This window comes from Eptesicus fuscus, chromosome 10 (assembly GCF_027574615.1).
Source record: "Eptesicus fuscus isolate TK198812 chromosome 10, DD_ASM_mEF_20220401, whole genome shotgun sequence".
NCBI lineage: Eukaryota > Metazoa > Chordata > Mammalia > Chiroptera > Vespertilionidae > Eptesicus > Eptesicus fuscus.
Genome location: NC_072482.1, coordinates 39943906 through 39962100, shown reverse-complemented (window position 1 = coordinate 39962100; position 18195 = coordinate 39943906). Strand labels below are relative to the sequence as shown.

General features: G+C 40.7%; 1 pseudogene; it reads left to right on the top strand.

Moving 5' to 3' along the window:
• The first annotated feature begins 1604 nt into the window (after nucleotides 1-1604).
• LOC103284352 (serine/threonine-protein phosphatase CPPED1-like) lies at nucleotides 1605-2658 on the top strand (annotated as a pseudogene).
• Nucleotides 2659-18195: the final 15537 nt, after the last annotated feature.

Below are 18195 nucleotides of genomic sequence, written 5' to 3'. Positions count from 1 at the left end.
TTTTTGTTCATCAATTTATGTTGTTCATTATATTCCATAAATGAGTGAGATCATGAGATATTTATCTTTCTCTGACTGGCTTATTTCACTTAGCATAATGCTCTCCAGTCCCATCCATCCTGTTGCTACAATTGAACATTTTCTAAAGAAAATGCTCTAAGAAAAGGGAGGTCAGGGGCCTAGAGTCAGAAAAAAACCTGTCCAGTTTAGTGAAGCTGAGGAGAATGTTAAGGCCATTGTGATCAGTCTCAAGCAATCATGGAGAATTGGTCACCTCTGCATGTTGTGTTGCATAGAACCTAACTAAAAACTTTAGCTGAAATTTAGGATATTCACATTTAGCAAATTCTCATGTAAACCTGTGGCTTCATTAGCTTTTGCAGCCTACGAAGAAAGTGATATTTTTTCTTTGAAAGATATATATCTCAAAATACAAAATGATATTTGTTCCCATGAAATATTTTTTTTAGAAACAAATAACATATTTTTGGAGCTTTGGGGTATTGTACTAAAATGAATGTGTCTAATTCAGTGAAAAGTTTTAAACAAATCACACACAAAACAGCATACAAAGACGGAATCTCTGTTCCATGATGCTTCTGCTGTCCAGTTAGAATTCTCTATGCTCCATAAAAGGCTTAAATTTATTGCCACATGTTTCACTTCCTCATCCCAAACCTCACCATTATTTTAGACACTGAGTAAAATCAAAGACTTAGGATTTGCTTCTTTTAAAACTTTGAATTATAAGAATGAAGCCACATGTTCAACTATGATCATTTAAACTCTGATGGTAAGGACATGATAATTTGTATGTGAGTTGAAATCGAAGATATGTTGAAAGGAATATTTTTGGTGTGATAAAAAATAAATATCACAAGTTTCCATGTTAAAGTGAATCAGTGCTTTATCTAATAATACACTGTATTGTTCATTTCTTACATTTGTAGTTCTTAGGAGAGTTCTAAGCCCATGTGGTGAAGGATAGACTCTAGAAATGCACTGAACCCAACAACTACTCGAGACAAAAAGGAAAACCCTTTTCCAATGACTGTGGCCAATTCATTGTTGACTTGAGCCAAGAGAATGAAATTGAGAAAGCCTAGATATTTTTGTAAAGAACCAAATAATAAATTTTTGCAGTCAAAATAAGGTCAACAAACTTCAGTGTTTGTCATATTAAAAGCAAGACCATCACATCATCAGTAGTTTAAGACTACATTAATTTTCCTCAGATGGTGAAAGACTATATTGGTAATGCCAGGAAGTATTTCTTCCCTGCTAATTCCAGGAATTCTACTTTTCTATGATGTGTGTGTGTGTGTGTGCGCACGCGCGTGTGTGTAACAGCTCTAAGAAAGTATCCAGAGGAAATAAAACTAGAAAAAGGTTCTAACTTAGATGTATCATGTTGGTAGTTAAGAGAGAAACAGAAACCTGAATGAGTATACATAAAAAATAGAAAACATTTATGTGAATGAGAATCTAAACTGTGATCACCTATAACTGGTAAAATATTAAGAAATCAGATTATCCTGTCAAAAATAAAAACTCAGGCAGTGTATCAGGTGGGACCAGGAACTTGATCGCCATGTCTGCAGTGGATGGGGGGGAAGAGGGAGGAGTGTATTTTCCACAGAGCCCGGGGCAGGAGGCTGGACGCGTTTCCCGCAGAACAGGAAAGGGAAGGGAAAGGCCCATTCTACTTCGTCCGGGGTGCAGACCCACAATTTGGACTGATGAAGGCCTGGTCCACTTTGGACTGTGACAATGGTGGAGATGAGTGGGGGCAGGAGATTCGTCTAACTGAGCAAGCCATTCAGGCCATCAACAAGCTGAACCCCCAGCCCAGGTTCTTTGTTCTGTGTGGGGACCTCATCCATGCCATGCCAGGGATGCCCTGGTGGAAGGAGCAGATGAAGGACCTGCAGCGGCTGCTCAGGAACGTGGACAGCGACATCCCGCTGGCCTACTCGGCGGCAACCACGACGTGGGCCACGTCCCCACGCCCGAGACCAAGGCGGAGTTCCAGGAGACTTGGGGAGGCGACTAGTTCAGCTTCTGGGTCGGGGGCGTCCTGTTCCTCGTCCTCAACTCCCAGTTTCTGTAGGACGCCCCCAGGTGCCCTGCCCTGAAGCAGGCCCAGGCCCAGGACCAGCGGCGGGGCAGCAGAAGTGCCAGCACGCCATCGTCTTCCAGCACAGCCCTCTCTTCCTCCAAAGCATCGGCGAGGACGAGGACTACTCCAACCTCACCAAGACCGTGCGCAAGGAGATGGCAGACAAGTTCGCCAAAGCAGGTATCAAAGCTGTGTTCTGGGGCCACTACCACAGGAATGCTGGGGGTACCTACCAGAACCTTGATGTCGTGGTGTCATCTGCCACCGGGTGCCAGCTGGGCAAAGATACCCACGGGGTCCGAGTCGGGGTGGTCACCGCTGAGAAGATCGTTCATCGATACTACAGTTTGGACGAGCTGAGTGAGAGGGGAATAGAAGGTGACCTGATGGACTTAATGAAGGAAAAAATGATTGCTGTTATGATCCAGTCACTTCCACTTCCACTGTCTTTTAATTTTGCCAGAAACAGCAGCTGCATACAATCACTTCTGAATAAAGAAGTACCCAGACAGATTTGTGAATTTATGTCCTTTGCATAAATCAGAGAGCTGGGTCCTATTCTGAATTACATTTGAAGTAGAACTGCCTTCCCTTTAAGAAAAAGAAGCAGCTGGATGAGGGTTGGAGCCTGGGAATAAGAGAATAAACAATGCTGTAATATCTCTGCATGAGTGTTTGAATAAACTTTTCTAATGATGTGTTTCTCAAAATAAATTATATATATACTAGAGGCCCAGTGCACAAAATTTGTGCACTGGGAGGGGAAGTACCTCAGTCTGGGAGCCCTTGGGGGATGTCCGACTACCATGGAGGCTGGAGAGGCTACCGCCACTGTGCTCACCAGCCGTAACCCTGGCTTCTGGCTGAGCAGTGCTCCCCCTGTGGGGGCACACTGACCACCAGGGGGCAGCTCCTGTGTTGAGCATCTGCCCCCTGGTGGTCAGTGTGCATCATAGTGACTGATCATTCTGCCGTTCGGTCAATTTGCATATTAGCCTTTTATTATATAAAATATATATATATATATATATATATATATATATACACACACACACACACACACACATATATATATATATATATATATATATATATATATATACACACTAGAGGCCCGTTGCATGAAGAGATTCGTGCAATAGGCCTTCCTTTCCTTGGCTTCCAGCATCGGTTTTCCTCCAGCACCCGGGACCCAGGCCTTCACTCCGGCCAGAGTCTTGGTCTTGGTCTTGGCTGCAGACTCCGGAGTCTGCAGTCTTCATCTTCGCTGTGGCCAGAGTGTCGCTCCTGTAGATCCCTTTGCCCCCCGCCCTCTCTCTCATAGCAGGCATCCTGCCCCGCCTGGCCATTCAGCGCCTGGACCAGCTGGGTGGCTGCCATCTTTCTCCTTCTAATTTGCATACTCCCTCCTGATTGGCTGGTGGGCATAACGGAATGATGGTTAATTTGCATGTTTCTCTTTTATTAGTGTAGATACTCAAACCAAGAGTGTATTTTTTAAAATTATGCATTGACTCATTCAAAACAATATTTACTGAGCATCTTCTATGGTGCTCAGGCATTACAATAGATGTTATATGGATAGGAATGTTCTCTGAGAAAGTAATATTTGACAAATAGACTCATGCTTGTGTGATCACTCCAACACAACAAGAAACCTAATTCCTGTTCTTATAACACATGGGACACATGGGTGTATCAGCAGAACAGTCCTCTTCCATGCCATCTTTCAGAACTAAATTGACGGACATTCTAACATCTTTAACATATGGCTTCTAAGGTCACCCTGGCCATTGTTTCCACTCAAGCTGGCTAAAATGGAGAAAAAACAATGATGGTGGGTGAGAAAAAAAGCCAGGGACATTCAATGTGCCAGACTTGGAAGTAACCCAAGTCTCATCTAGAACAGGTCACAGGATCCCAGCTAGAAAGAAAAAAAAAAAAAAAAGAGCCTAGGAAAGTTTGCTTGTGTTTCCCATGAAAACTCCATAATATGAAAGAGGAAACGTATTTTTGGTAGACAGGCATTTCTTCCACAATCTATTCTCTCACCACCAAATATTATTCTGTACTGCATTCCCAAAAAGGCAACTCAAAGTCCAATCCAGTTGTTGCCTTCAGTATGGAGTCCAGAGATACACTGTCTTCTTCATTAGTTCCAGAGGTGGTTTCTCAAAATTTAATGAGCTGTGCACTAAAAGGCTAGTTATTCACACTCTCCAACCTGTATGTTTACTTTAGAAGGTGGAGCAAGGATAGCAATAAAAACCACCATTCAAAATGCTGAATAATACAAGACATACAGTCACTCATTCATAGCAGTCATGGTATTCTAATTGGCAGTTATTGTGAAGGTCTCTACTCAGTTAGTAAGGAAAAGTCCTTTATTTACTACTAGAGGCCTGGTGCATGAAATTCATGCATGGGTAAGGTCCCTAGGCCTGGCCGGCGATCAGGGCCGATCTGTGGGGTGACTGGTGGGGTGATCAGGGGGCCCCCACTGGCACCCACCTTGGTCATGCTGGCACCGCCTGCCCGCTGGCCCCGCCCACCACTGCCACCGCCACCACTGCCAATAGCCTTGCTCTGCAGGGTGACTGGAGGGGCAATCAGGGGTGCCCCCACTGGCACCCGTCTTGGCTGGCCTAGGGCCTGTAGGCTGGGGGCAGCTGCTGCACTGAGCATCTGCCCCCTGGTGGTCAGTGCGCAGCATAGTGACCAGTCATTCCACTGGTTGTTCCCCTGTTTGGTCAATTTGCATATTAGGCTTTTATTATACAGGATTGTTGTTTGTCTATCCTCCAGAGCCACATCTAAAAAGGATTGTTGGAGAGTATGTCCTCTTTGAGGGCTGCACAGATTTCACAACTCCTTACTTGTTACACATACAAATTTTATAACTTGGGGGATGCTACAAGGCTTCAATAATCAAAAGCTTCTTTGGTCCAGGCCCACATTTCTTTGTAAGCACAAGTCTTTAGAAAACAGTAGGCTTCTGACTTATTTACCTCTAGTCAAACCAGGTGCCAGTAACTACAATGAAATTTTCTCCTAGACGTAATTCTCAAGTCTGATTTGTTTCCTTGCTTCCACCCCTTATGTCTCTCTCTATTTCGGCTACCTTAAATCCAAGTGAAATGGAAGAATTTTTAATTTAAACCTTTCAAAGCTGTGTTTTTGTTTAATGAGGATCATTGATAAATTGTTGTTACTTATGTCCTTTTAAAAATTCTGTTTTCTATTTTTTAACTTGCTAGACTCTTCACCCTTTTGCATCAGTCAATTCTTCCCCAAGCTGTTTTGTGTAGTATCTTCCTAAAGGTAATAAATAACAAACACCGTACACTACTAACGTTCTGCTTTTCCATCTCTTCTAAAGATACAAATATTGTGGGCACTTACTCTGCTATCTAAGTTGTTGACAACAATACTTATTTCTATGAGTAAGGTTAAACTGACTGATATAAAAACTAGAACCCAAAATGTACACTGGTTAAATAGAAGATTGTATTTATGTAAAAGTTTTGGGTAGATAAACAAGTTGATGGGATCATAATTGTCTAGAAATTAATCAAAAACTTATTCTGATGGAGCCACTAACATTTTCTTTTTTCTTTTCTCTTTTTTCGTTTCTTTATCGATTAAGGTATTACATATTTGTCCTCATCCCCCCAGTCCCATCCCAAACCCCTTCCCACGCATGCCCCACCCCCCAGTTGTCTGTGACCACTGGTTAGGCTTATATGCATGCATGCAAGTCCTTTGGTTGACCTCTCCAACATGTTTCTTTCAAGGGCACCTGGGGGCTGCTCTTCTTCTAGTCATACTGAAAGTGTATGGAGGGAGCATGGGTGAGGATCTTAACAGCTAAACCTTGAAGTATCACATGGCATGTCTTCTCATTTTCCCTGGAGAGAACTACTCACATGGCTCTACCTAGCTGCAAGGCAGATTCGAAATGCATAACTTCCTTTTGATGACTCTATGCTTTAGAAGGAAGAACACATTTTTTTGTGTTTGGATAATTAGCCAAATCTACTACAAGTTGTGACTTGAAAGATGAGAATAAAGGAAGACATTTTGGGGTGGTTGAGTGGAGCTAGCATTCATTTGAAGGAACATTTAAGGCAAAACAAATTGAAATAAAAAGCCCTGAAGTGGAAAGATGTTGTTTTGTTATTGATTTAAATATCTCAGAAAATGCTACTGTGGCTCAAATATAGTGAGTTAAGTGTAAACAGGGAAAGGTGATGCTAGAGACATAGACTGGGGACAAATCAAGCAGGGGCAGTTAACAAATGTGAATTGCATTCTAAATTCAATAATTAAGAGTGTATTTTAAGTAAAAATGAAATTATTAAATATTTTAAAGACCATAACAGAGTTTTAAAAATTTAACTGTTTTGCTGTAGAAGGAAGAGTCAATCACAATAATCTTGATAAGACACTAAGGAGTGTGCAGAAGAGAAGTGGAGAAGGATCCCACCCATGTGTATAATCAATCTATTAATTAGGCCCAACATGGATCACTTGGGTGGTCACATTTCTGTGAGATGTTAAAAATTACTATCTAAAAGCATAGGATGCTTACCAACCTAAGTGGAAAACTTGGAAGCAAAGACCTCATTTGGACAAAAATATAACTTGAATGTGTTTTGTTTCACTCTTTCCACATGTATGCAATATATTTATTCCTTTTGATTATCCTTCATTTCATCATATTAAAGATATGCACCCTAATTATTTTAACATTTTATTAAACATTACATTAAACATAATAGAAAGTTATATGTCTATTTTTCTTAATTAGAGCTTCCCCACACAAGGATTGGAGAGCTCAGAAAGAGTGTAGGGAAATGAATATATTCATGTTTCTACATGGTTAGAACTTTCAGAGAAAAGAAAACTAGAAGCTGGATTAAGGAAAGGATAAATCTTGAGAGTTAAAAGATAACTGAACAGATTGTGAGAGATCTCAGGTAGATTTAAAGGATTTACCTCCTTGGTGTTTGCTTATAATCAAAGGATGAAACTCAGTCATTCCTTTATATGTCAAAGATTTTAAACCACTAGGGAGCAAATATTTTTCTCCTTCTCTCAGGAAAAGAGGAGTACTGTGAAGCCTATATAAACCCCACATTCATAGTTCCCTGGTACTTATATGGTCCAGCTGGCCCTAAGTGCATCACTCTGAGGGGACAAGTAGGATATGGAGAGCTAACATAGTTATTACTATAGGTGGTAATACTCTATTCCTGATCCAGAACTCTGACATTTACTTCCAGAACAATATAAATATAATATTGAAAAATGTACCAGATTGGTCAACAACAATATGTACCACAGATGTATGAAAAATTATTGAAGAAATAAACATGGGTACATGCACTTCTCAAAATAGTATCCATGAGAATAAATCTCAGCACCAACTGAGACTTGTGACAAATAATAGGAACAATATAAAGAAATTTGTAGTTATTTCTTAAACAAGGAATATTAAGAAAGAGTCTGTAATATTAAGAAAACACAAAGAAAATAGTCTATTTATAAGAAAAAACGTTATTTTCAGTAAAACAAATCATAATGACCCTTGAATTAGGATAATGGAATTTATTTAAGCAAGGCATTTGACAGTTATAATACCTTTGTAGAATTTTTAAAATAACCTAGAATTCTAGTTTTTGGGTAAATGTGTGTCAGATTCTAAAATTTTTCATTTTGTTAATCATTAATAGTGTCTTGTAGATCAGAAGAATGTATTAGTTTACAAGGGCTGCCATAACAAAGTAACACAGACCCCGTGGCTTAAACAACAAAAATTTATTTACTCACAGTTCTTGAAGCTGGTTTCTAAGATCAAGCTGCCGGCAGGATTGCTTTCTCTGAGACCTTTCTCTCCTGGGCTTGCAGGTGGCTGCCATTTTGGTGTGTCTTCACATGGTCTTTCTTCTGTGCACATGCATCCCTGGTGTCTTTTCTTCTTGCAAGGGCATAAGTCATCTTGGATCAGGACCCATCTACATAACTTTATTTAACATTAACCTTAGTGACCTTTTTAAAGGCCCTACCTTCAAATACAGTTACATTGGGGGGATAGGGCTTTAACATATGAATTTGTGTACATCACCGTTCAGTCTATTGCAAGTCCCTGGTGGAAAATGGTGATGCTGGAGTTAGCTCTGACTTCCTCTGTCACTTAGTCCAGTATTCTTTATATTACAACACTCAATATCTCTATATGATATTTGAACTGGAACTTACTACTAACTCCATCTAGAAAATTGTAAGCTTTTTGTGTGCAATGTACTTATTTACATTTATACCTCACAGTAATTACCATAAAAAGTGATGTTTTAATTAAAGGATATATATAGAGGAAAATCTGTGCCCATCATTTCAATGGTAAATTAACATTTCAATTAGTTTTGAATGATCCTTGCTAGTTATCTCCACTTCAGGACATTCCTTTTATTAACTGTAAATGGATATTAAGTAGTGGTCTTTTAGGAGAAATAAAGGCAAAGTGTTTAAGAGAAGTAAAATACTAAATCATAGCTATTAAAAAAATTAAGTGGAGGAGAGAAGGTATGTATGCACATATCATCTCTGCTTCATTCATTCTCCATTCCTTTATTCAGTTTCTGAGTCCCTTAATTTCACAGAAAAGCAATGCTGAAGATTATATGGAGAAATGACAGGCTGACTTGGTGGCACAGAGAAAGATATCAGAACCCTGAGCAAAACTGAAGTGTTAACAATGTCTTTCAACTTCCTTAGAGAAAATTTCCTTTTTAATTAACTTTCCCATTTTCCATTTTCTACATTCTTCATTCCCTTTAAACAATCACTTGGGGGGGTGGAGGGGGATGCAAGGAGCTGAAAAAGGTTAAGTGAAGATTTCTAGCGCAGATAGAGATGAAGGCCAGAGGTATCAAGGATGCAAAGTGAGTTTATCAGGTAATAATAGAAAGCCACATGGAAAGTGCAGTCCAGGAAATGACTTGATGTGTTACAGGGCTCAAACAGTCATTTTCTTATTAAGAAACATGGTCTTTACTTGCCACAGGAAAAGCTCCTCACTGCTTTTGCTTGCTGGAATGTAGGATACACATTTCATTGGTCTCTGTTCCTGAAATCTGTGGTTTGAAACTTGGAGAGCAGAAAGGTCATTAGATTTAGCTGGCCTACAATAATACTCTATGAACCAATTTTAATTGTCAAATAAAAGTTTTGGCTTGGGAATCTAAAAACTTGTAATTCACAGAAATAAAGTAATTGATATTTTTAAAAATGTTAATTTTATTTGCAGCATTTAGGAAAATATGTAGTCTCCATAAACAAAAGACTGTGTTTTAAGAGAAAAGTATTATTTTAAGCCTGATATTGAATTTTAAAAGACCTTTTATGTTTTGAATAACTTTGATAGATTTGATATATTTATCAGTTATAGCCTTTATTCCTTACCTTCATGAAGGCATGAGGTTGTAATTTTTGATCCACAGAATAAAACCGTTGTAAAGGAAAACGTTGAAACTAAAGTTTGAGTTCTAGCTAGGAAAGAATTCAGAGTCAAGACTCAAACTATAAGAGAATAGTTAGTTAGAGGTGGAAGAACTGAGAGGTAAAAGAAATGGGTTCAGAAAACAAGTTACAGAAGTAAAAGAAGAGCCCTTGGAGCTTGGGAGTGAGGAAGGTAAAGGCAACAGGCCTGGGGGGAAAAGAGAGGGCGGGGGAAGGTACAGGCAGGCTCCAGGAGGAAGAGTATCCTGGGTCCTCATCAGATTGGAGATTTGCATCAGTGTTCCAGGTGTGGTCTTTCAGGGTCATGGTCTCCACTGATTGGTCAGTGTCAGGGCAGGGGGTCATTAGTCAATGCAGTTGGACCTGAGGCCAGCTATGGTGTCACTTACCTGGTTTTGCTGCTTTTCTGGACCTGGAACAGAAATACAACTGAGCCTGCATGTTATCTGTAGAGAGGAAAGGTCAGGAGGTCCAAACTGCATGACTGGTGATATGCAAGAGGAGGAAAGGTTACCCTGGGTGAGGTCATTGTTTTCCACTTTTGCCTATTGCTAAGTACCTGGGGCTTTTTGCTGTGGTGACCTTCTGTACCTGGCCCAATGTCCTTGCTTGCCTCATGTCTGTCTAACTGCCTAGCACACAGGGTCTCTTATATGTATGCTTGACCTTTTTTCTTGACTTATGTAATATGTGTCTCTGAGGTGTATGCCAAGGGAAGGTTATAAGAAACTGTGGGGTGACTGTGGTGTGCATTTAAAGGGCCTTCCGCTGATCTCCAGTCTTCCAGACTCCCCATATTCTGAACAAAGTGGTCATCCCTTCTACCTAATAAAAATAATTTTCTATAATTTGTAGATAAACCAGGAGTTCTGGTATAAAAATTTCGATCAGACAGACTTAGAGCAAAGAAGACACAGACCTTTTGACTTCCTGGAGCACTTGGCTGAAAGCCATAATCTGTTTAAATAGTGTGGATTTTGCCTATTGTGGGACAATTCATGGAAGCAAGGCTTTTGATATTTCCCAGAGCAAGATTTAGCTCCCAAAATTATATTCATATTGTATCATGTTAAATAGTATTATATATTCTTTGTTTGTTTTTAATATATTTGTTTTTCTCCTCTGCTCTGGGTAGAACCTAATGACATTTGTTCTCAAGCCTGGTTGGATGTCAGGATCATCTTGGGAGGCTTTAGAAATTTTGGTGCCTGAGATCCACCCTCAGAGATTCTGATTATGTTGGCTTAGAACAGGGGTACTTTTAAGTTCTCCAGGTATTTCTAATGTGCATCTGAGGTTAAGAACCATTGCCTCTGGCCATCACGCAAAGCCAGACCTCTTTGGTTACATGGCCATGCCTACTTCTGAAATTTTAAGCTTAGCGTTAGAAGAGATACCTGAGTTTGAGTTCATGCTCAGCTGCCTACTGGTTGGGAAGGAATGGCGAAATTGGTTTTTAAGGCTCAGATGAGTTTTTGTGAAATATGGAAATGAATAGCTAGTTCATTGGAAGGTTGAGAAGGTTAAATGAGATTCTGCAATTTAAAATTGCTAACTAAAGGCTTGGCATAGAGAAAGTCCTGAGTGTATACGAGCTGCCATTCCTGCTACCACTACTGCTATTATACTTTCCTGAATACTAACCATGCTATTCGGACATTTCCAGTGGAGAGGCAGCTATGGTTGCTGGCTTTTAGGTGAGGCCAGATTTCCACCCAAGCCCCCAACAAGGCTTTTTCTCTTGCCAGCACATTTAATTAAAACCTCCTGCCCACAAAACACAAATGTTTTCAAATTGTTCTCTTAGATTCATATTGGTAACTAAAATGTAAGCCAGGTAAAAATACAAACATTATTTTCTACTTTGTACTATGCATTTTAGACTGAAATCTTGAAGTCCAGGCCTGAGTCCAATTCTTATTCATGTTTGCATAAAGTGTAGTCTAATTTTTTACACAGATTAAATGAATACATAAATGAATAAGTTATGTATCTAGCAACTCCTGCAGATCACATCTTGCTTTGTTGGCTTTAGAATCAGGAAAAGCACCTCAAAAAGTTTTGATAGCTCCTATCTCATGATTTTGTGATTTCTTGTTTCTTGTCAGCTGAAAAGCTTGATGATGGCACCAACGTTGTCTGTTACTTTCTCTCTCCTAAGAGGATTCCTCTCATATAGTAGATGCTCAATAAATATTTGGAACAGGACAGTATGAACTTATGAATAAATACTTGGGGTATAAGCTCTTCCTCCTCCACCAACATTTTTCTGAGCTTTATGATCCATGTGGATATTTTTTACTCTCTGAGCAATTCCATTCTACATCTCACAAGTCATTGCATCCATGCAAGGCGTCCTCTCATTGTTTCAGAAGTGTGTGTGAGCTTTCTTTCCTAAATTAGATTACATCTCCCTCAAGGGACGGGGCTAAGGCTCCCCCCGCTTTATATCATCCATGTTACTTGGCCAAGCTCTGGACATATATCGAATGATGATTAATAAATGCTTGTTGATTGCTCTATTCCCAAGAAGCAAAGGCAAACATATTGTTGTTATTATCCTTTCTATTTTTCAATTCTATCTTGTGTTATAGGGAAGGTTAAGAAATCCCCTTCCATAGGGAAATCTTGTAGCAGATTAAATCCTCCTTTCTGTGGGCCAGTGTGGGTGATGAGGGCTGCATGCAGGAGAGGGGATGCACAGTCTGACCCCCGGGTCCATCCCGCTCTTTGTCTCAGAGACCTCAGCAAGGAAGTAAACAGAGTCTAAATGAATTCTGCAGATGATACTAAAATGGGAAATGTTGGAGTAATAAAATGGGCCCTAGCAAGAAAAATAAAGTAAGATTCAACTTGGAAAAAAGAACTAACACATCTAGGGGAAAAATAATTCAAAATGCAGATTCAGTAGGAGCGACAAACTTGGAAAGCAGCACATACGGCAGGCTACCCTTCCACTCTCCAAAGTCTGCGCTGACATTTCAGTGCACTCGCCCCCGCTCCCCTTCTCCCCCTCATTCCCGAAAGAGTGACACTTTCTTGCGGTTCTGATAAAATTTGAGGCTAAAATTTTCATGTCCATAGTTCAAGCTTTTTGACTCAATAGGCAAAATGTAACTAGGAAAGTTCGGATGAAAATAATGAAATTAAGGAGGAAAAATTCAAGTATTTATTCACAATGATAGGACAGAAACCATGTGGCAAAACGCACTCTACAAAATAAAGTATTAATATTACTACTTCACTACACCTTCCACCACATTTATTTTATGGCCACAACACAAGGGCTCTTACTGTGGAACTTAGGATGCTGTTGAGGCGTGCAGACCGTGTTACCATTTAGATTTCTTTCCCCATGTCCACATCTTATTTGTAGCATCTGTGCTGGTGCTTTCTGTGGCCTCTGCTCTCAATGTCAGCCATAGCACTTTCACTTCTACCAAGGCAGAGGGCGTGAATCGACATCTATAGTGCTGGGACATGTTTGTCTTATTTATAATTAGAACATTCTGTAGCATACAACTGTTTTAACACAAGCTATGTTTCTAACAGTCTATTTGGCCCCAAACATTTTTTTTAATCATATTAGCTCATCTTTACTAGATCTCACTATATTAGGCCCCATCTATATTAAGGGTTAAGAGAAGAAGACATAGTTTTATCCCAAGTAGATTTTGGATCTCACACAAGTTCAAATTAACATGAAAACCAGACAAAAAAGAAGAGACAGGTAAAATATATTAAGATTTTCATCATTATCCTGTTGCCTGATTCTCATTTGTTCCGTCCTGATTTCTTTTAGTCAATTGTATGAGACTGCAATTATTTTCAAGGTTTCCAGAAAAAATTGTTTACCATTATTACTTTAATAAGCAAGAACCCTGATATTTTCTAAGACTACATTTCAGAGAAGATAGCAATATATATATATATTTTTTTTTTTTCGTTTTCTTAAGGACTATTTGGACTATAATTTATTTGCTGATTAAAAAGCTATCTTTAGACTTCCACTTCGGACCAAGGTGAAGTAAAAGAGACTAAATGTATCCTGTTGCCTGAAAATAAAACAAAACAAAAAAATAGACAAGATATATGGAAAAGGTTTATCAGACACTACACATCTGGCAATGAAGAACACTGATCTCCGAGAGATGGGAAATAAACAAATGAGACCTAAAATTCCCAGAATATTACCCTGGGAGAAATTTGGGTCACAATGCAGGGAGAAGGAATTCAAAGAGAGACTGGCAAACTACTTAAGGTGTGAAGACAGAGCTGAAAATCTGCAGAGAATAAGGCAGCTAGAAATCACAGGGGAAAAAAATCAGAAAGGAGAGCGAGTCAGAGAGATCTCTCGTTTTAGAGAGGATCCATCTTTATTATCCAATTGAGTACTGATCAGCAAATCTGTGTGAGGAAAAAACTACCTGAAAAGTTAGAATAATACTTGCTCAGTACTCATATAGGGATAGAAATCCTATCTGTCCCACTAATCAGATTGGAAAACCTCAATATTCATGGTCATTAGGCAGAGTACACAAAATGGTCTTGCCTCAGTAGTGGGGAATAATTAGCCATAGACTGGTAACTGCTCTAATCCTGCCTAACAAAGCCTAAAAGCAAAAAACAAAAAAATCAACTTTTTAAATGTAATTTAACATCATTTTAGAACAAAGTTCATTTGTGGTAATTATAATAAAAAAAATAATAGTAAATTATTATTATTGTGGTAATAAAAAATATTCAGAACCCAACAGAGTAAACTGTACAATGTTTGGCATCTAATAAAATATTACCAAGTAACAACAAAGCAGTAAAATAGGACCCATAATGATGGCTGATCAATCAAAACCAACACAGAACTGACACAGATGTTAAAGGGTAGATTAAAGCCCTAACTGGTTTGGCTCAGTGGATAGAGCGTAGGCCTGCGGACTGAAGGGTCCCAGGTTCAATTCCGGTCAAGGGCATGTACCTTGGTTGCGGGCACATCCCCAGTGGGAGGTGTGCAGGAGGCAGCTGATCGATGTTTCTCTCTCATTAATATTTCTATCTCTCTATCCCTCTCCCTTCTTCTCTGTAAAAGAATCAATAAAATATATATTTTTAAAAAAGAGTAGATTAAAAACATTAAACAGGTTTTATAATTATACTAGAGGCCCGGTGCACGAATTCATGCACGGGTGGGGTCCCTCCTCCTGACTGGCGATTGGGGCTGATCAGGGCTGTCTCGCCCAGTTCCTATAGGGCAGATCAGGGCTGGTGGCCAGTGAGGGACCGCGGGAGGGACTGCGGGAGGGCTCCAAAGCATGTCCAGCCCCATCTTGCCCAGTCCCGATCTGCTGGACCCTAGCAGCAGGGTAACCTACAGGTCAGAGCATCTGCCCCCTGGTGGTCAGTGCACATCATAGCAACAGGTCGGTCAACCGCTTGGTAGGACACTTAGCATATTAGGCTTTTATATATATAGATCGTAACTCACGGTGAGGAATGCTCGGCACACACTTTCCCTCCAGCCCCTGGTCTTGGAGACCTCATGTCCTTCCAAGGCTCTGCTCACCCTCTTCAGCTGCCACATGAAGGAAATTGCATCATGTGCGTGGAAACCCTTTGCAGGCTCCATGGGTGTGTCTTTACTTTGCTGAAGTTGCAATTACACCAACACAAGGAGAGACACCCTCATTATCAGGTAACACCATCGTGGTAAGACCCCTGCTCAGCCTACTGCAGCGGTTTTAAACAGGCCATGTGTCGCCCTAGATGGTTTGGCTCAGTGCATAGAGCCACGGCCTGCGGACTGAAGGGTCCTGGGTTCGATTCCAGTCAAGGGCACATTTCTGGGTTGCGGGCTCAATCCCCAATAGGGGGCGTGCGGGAGGCAGCAGATCAATTCTCTCATCTTTGATGTTTCTATCTCTCTCTCCCTCTGCCTTCCTCTCTGAAATCAATAAAAATATATTGACAAAAATAAAAAGGCCATGAATCAAACGTCGCTCCTCTCTATCCATCCAGTCTCCTCACACCCTCTTTTGTCTTCGCCCCCCTACCCCCCACACACACACACTCTGCTGGGGTCTGTAAAATGGGGTCAGGATTTCTGCTTCAACCAAGGGCAATGCTTCTGCATGGCCTTCCTTCCCCGCCCATCTCTGTCCCTAGTCCTGTGGGGTCTCTCCCTCCCTCTCCTCCATCTAACTTGGTGGGCCCTGCTCTGCCCCCTCCTCCTGTGACCTCCTGTCTGCAGCCTCCCCCTTTCTCCTCCTGGGGCAGAGCTCCCCCAAAGTCTGTGCGGAGTGGTGCAGGGCTGTGAGGGGCCTCGGAGGAGAGCTAGGGTGATGGGTCAGGGGGAGGAGGAGGGAGGGAGGGAGCCTGTCCTGTGGGAGAGGCAATGGGCTCCTCAGCTGTCCCCACCCAGCAGCTTTTCTAGGCCCCTGGGCAGCTGTTGCCCTCTGCCCTCGCTGCCTCCCACTTCCTTTCAAGTTTTAGACTGGGTTTCTCTGACTCAGCCCCGCCCCCCTCTCTGCTGCGTTCCCAGGAGCCCGAGGCGCCCCTTGGCCTTGGGCAGGCGAGCCTGGTCCATCCCTTTGTAATGGTGCTACCCACTCTCCTGGAGTAGTTAGTGAAACTTATGTTAACTTAAAAAACCATTGAAACCTGTAAAGAATTTTTGTGAGTTTATTTTGCCAAACTGTCGACATATGCCGGGAAGCAGAACCTCAATGAATTGAGATAATGCTCCGGAGAATGGTGGGTTACATTTGTATTTATACATTGCAATCAAAGGAGGGACATAGGTGGGTTACATGAAATTCATTGGTGACGGATTAAGGAGGTGGGATAAAGCAAAGCGGTGGGAAACGCCTGGGATTAGATAAAAAGTAAAATGATGGACACATACTTAGGTGAGTACAGGAACAATTAACATGATAATGAAGGAATTTGTGGTATCTGTCCTGGCACCCACCACATTTGGTTGTGCCCCAGGGGCTCCAGAAAAAGGGAAGTTACAAGTTACCCAGACAGCTCACAGATATGTTATCTTAGAGGCAAAAAGGCAAATGGGCTCAGTAAAGATCTAAGTTGATCTTTGTCAGGGAAAATATCGGCCTAGGACATGACTGCCCACTATAACCTGTTTGTAGTTAAATATTTAATTTTCAGACCATCTTTTGTGGTTATTTTAGGTCTCTGAGTTTGCAAGACTGCCACGCAGGCCTCCCCTGAGCTTGTCAGGTTAGCATGTGGCTCCTTTCGTCCACATTTAACAAATAAAAAGAAGCAGCTCTGAAGATTATAAATTGCGCACTGAGAATGCCATAGGCTGTGGAGGGCTGTGCAGTCCATGGCTCTCAGATCACGCGTAACAGCCTCCCGCACCACCTGGTCCCTCCTGGCTCCCACCCCTGCCCGCCTCCGCCCAGGGCTCACGCCAAACCCTGGGAGCTTCCTGATGGCGCTCACCTCACGCCTCACTTTCTATTCCAGCCCACCACGCCTGCAGCAAGCTAACCTACTGGTCAGAGCATCTGCACCTGGGGGAGGCGGAGGGGGGGGGGGTTCAGTGCACATCATAGCTACTGGTCAAGCGGTCAAACTCCTAGCCAAACTCCTGGTGGAGGGAACAATTTGCATATTAGGCTTTTATTACATAGGATTGTCTGTATTCAAAGAGTTAAATAGAGATATAGAAGACATTAAAATTAAACTTCTACAGATTAAAACAACAATGTATGAAATGAAAAATACATTGAAAGGAATTATGACAGATTAGGTGTTGGACATTGCAGCATAAACAGTTAGTGTTTGATAGTATTACAATAGAACTATCCAAGATGAAACACAGAGAACTTTAGAGGGCATCAGTGAGTTGTGGGAGATATTCAGATGGCTCAATATGTGTGCAATTTGCATTCTGGAAGGAGAGGGAAGAAGGAGGAAGACAAAAGCATTGAAAGCTAATGGATACTTCTTTTTATTTGGGAAAAAAATACAAATCTACAAAGCCAAGAAGCTCAATAAACACCAAGCACAAGAAACATGTAGAAAATTATACCAAGGCATGTCATAATTAAATTACTCAAAACAAGTGAGAACCAGAAAATCTTAAATTTAGTGAGAAAATAAAGACATAATATGAACAGAAGAAAAAAGATAGGGATGAAAGGCTATGTCCTGTTGTAAACAACAGAAATGAGAAAACAATGAAGCAACGTTTTTAAAATAGTGAAAGATAAAAACTGCCACCAGACTGAGGGATATCAGTGAATTTTTTAATAAAAATAAAAACAACACGAAAACTAAATAGAACGTAAACATAGTGCTTTGAGAATATCAATGAAATTAATAAAATGACATATCAAAAGGTAATTAATATAAAAATAAAGTTCATTAATATAAAAATAGCGTTCGTTAATTCTGAGGAGAAAGAAAAAAAAAATTGAACTGTATTGAGCACAAAAGAATTTCAAAGAAGATGGGCTATGAGTTGGTCTTCAAATAAGTAACAGGGTGCAGATGTACAGACAAGAGTAAAATAAATCCCTAAGGAAATACAG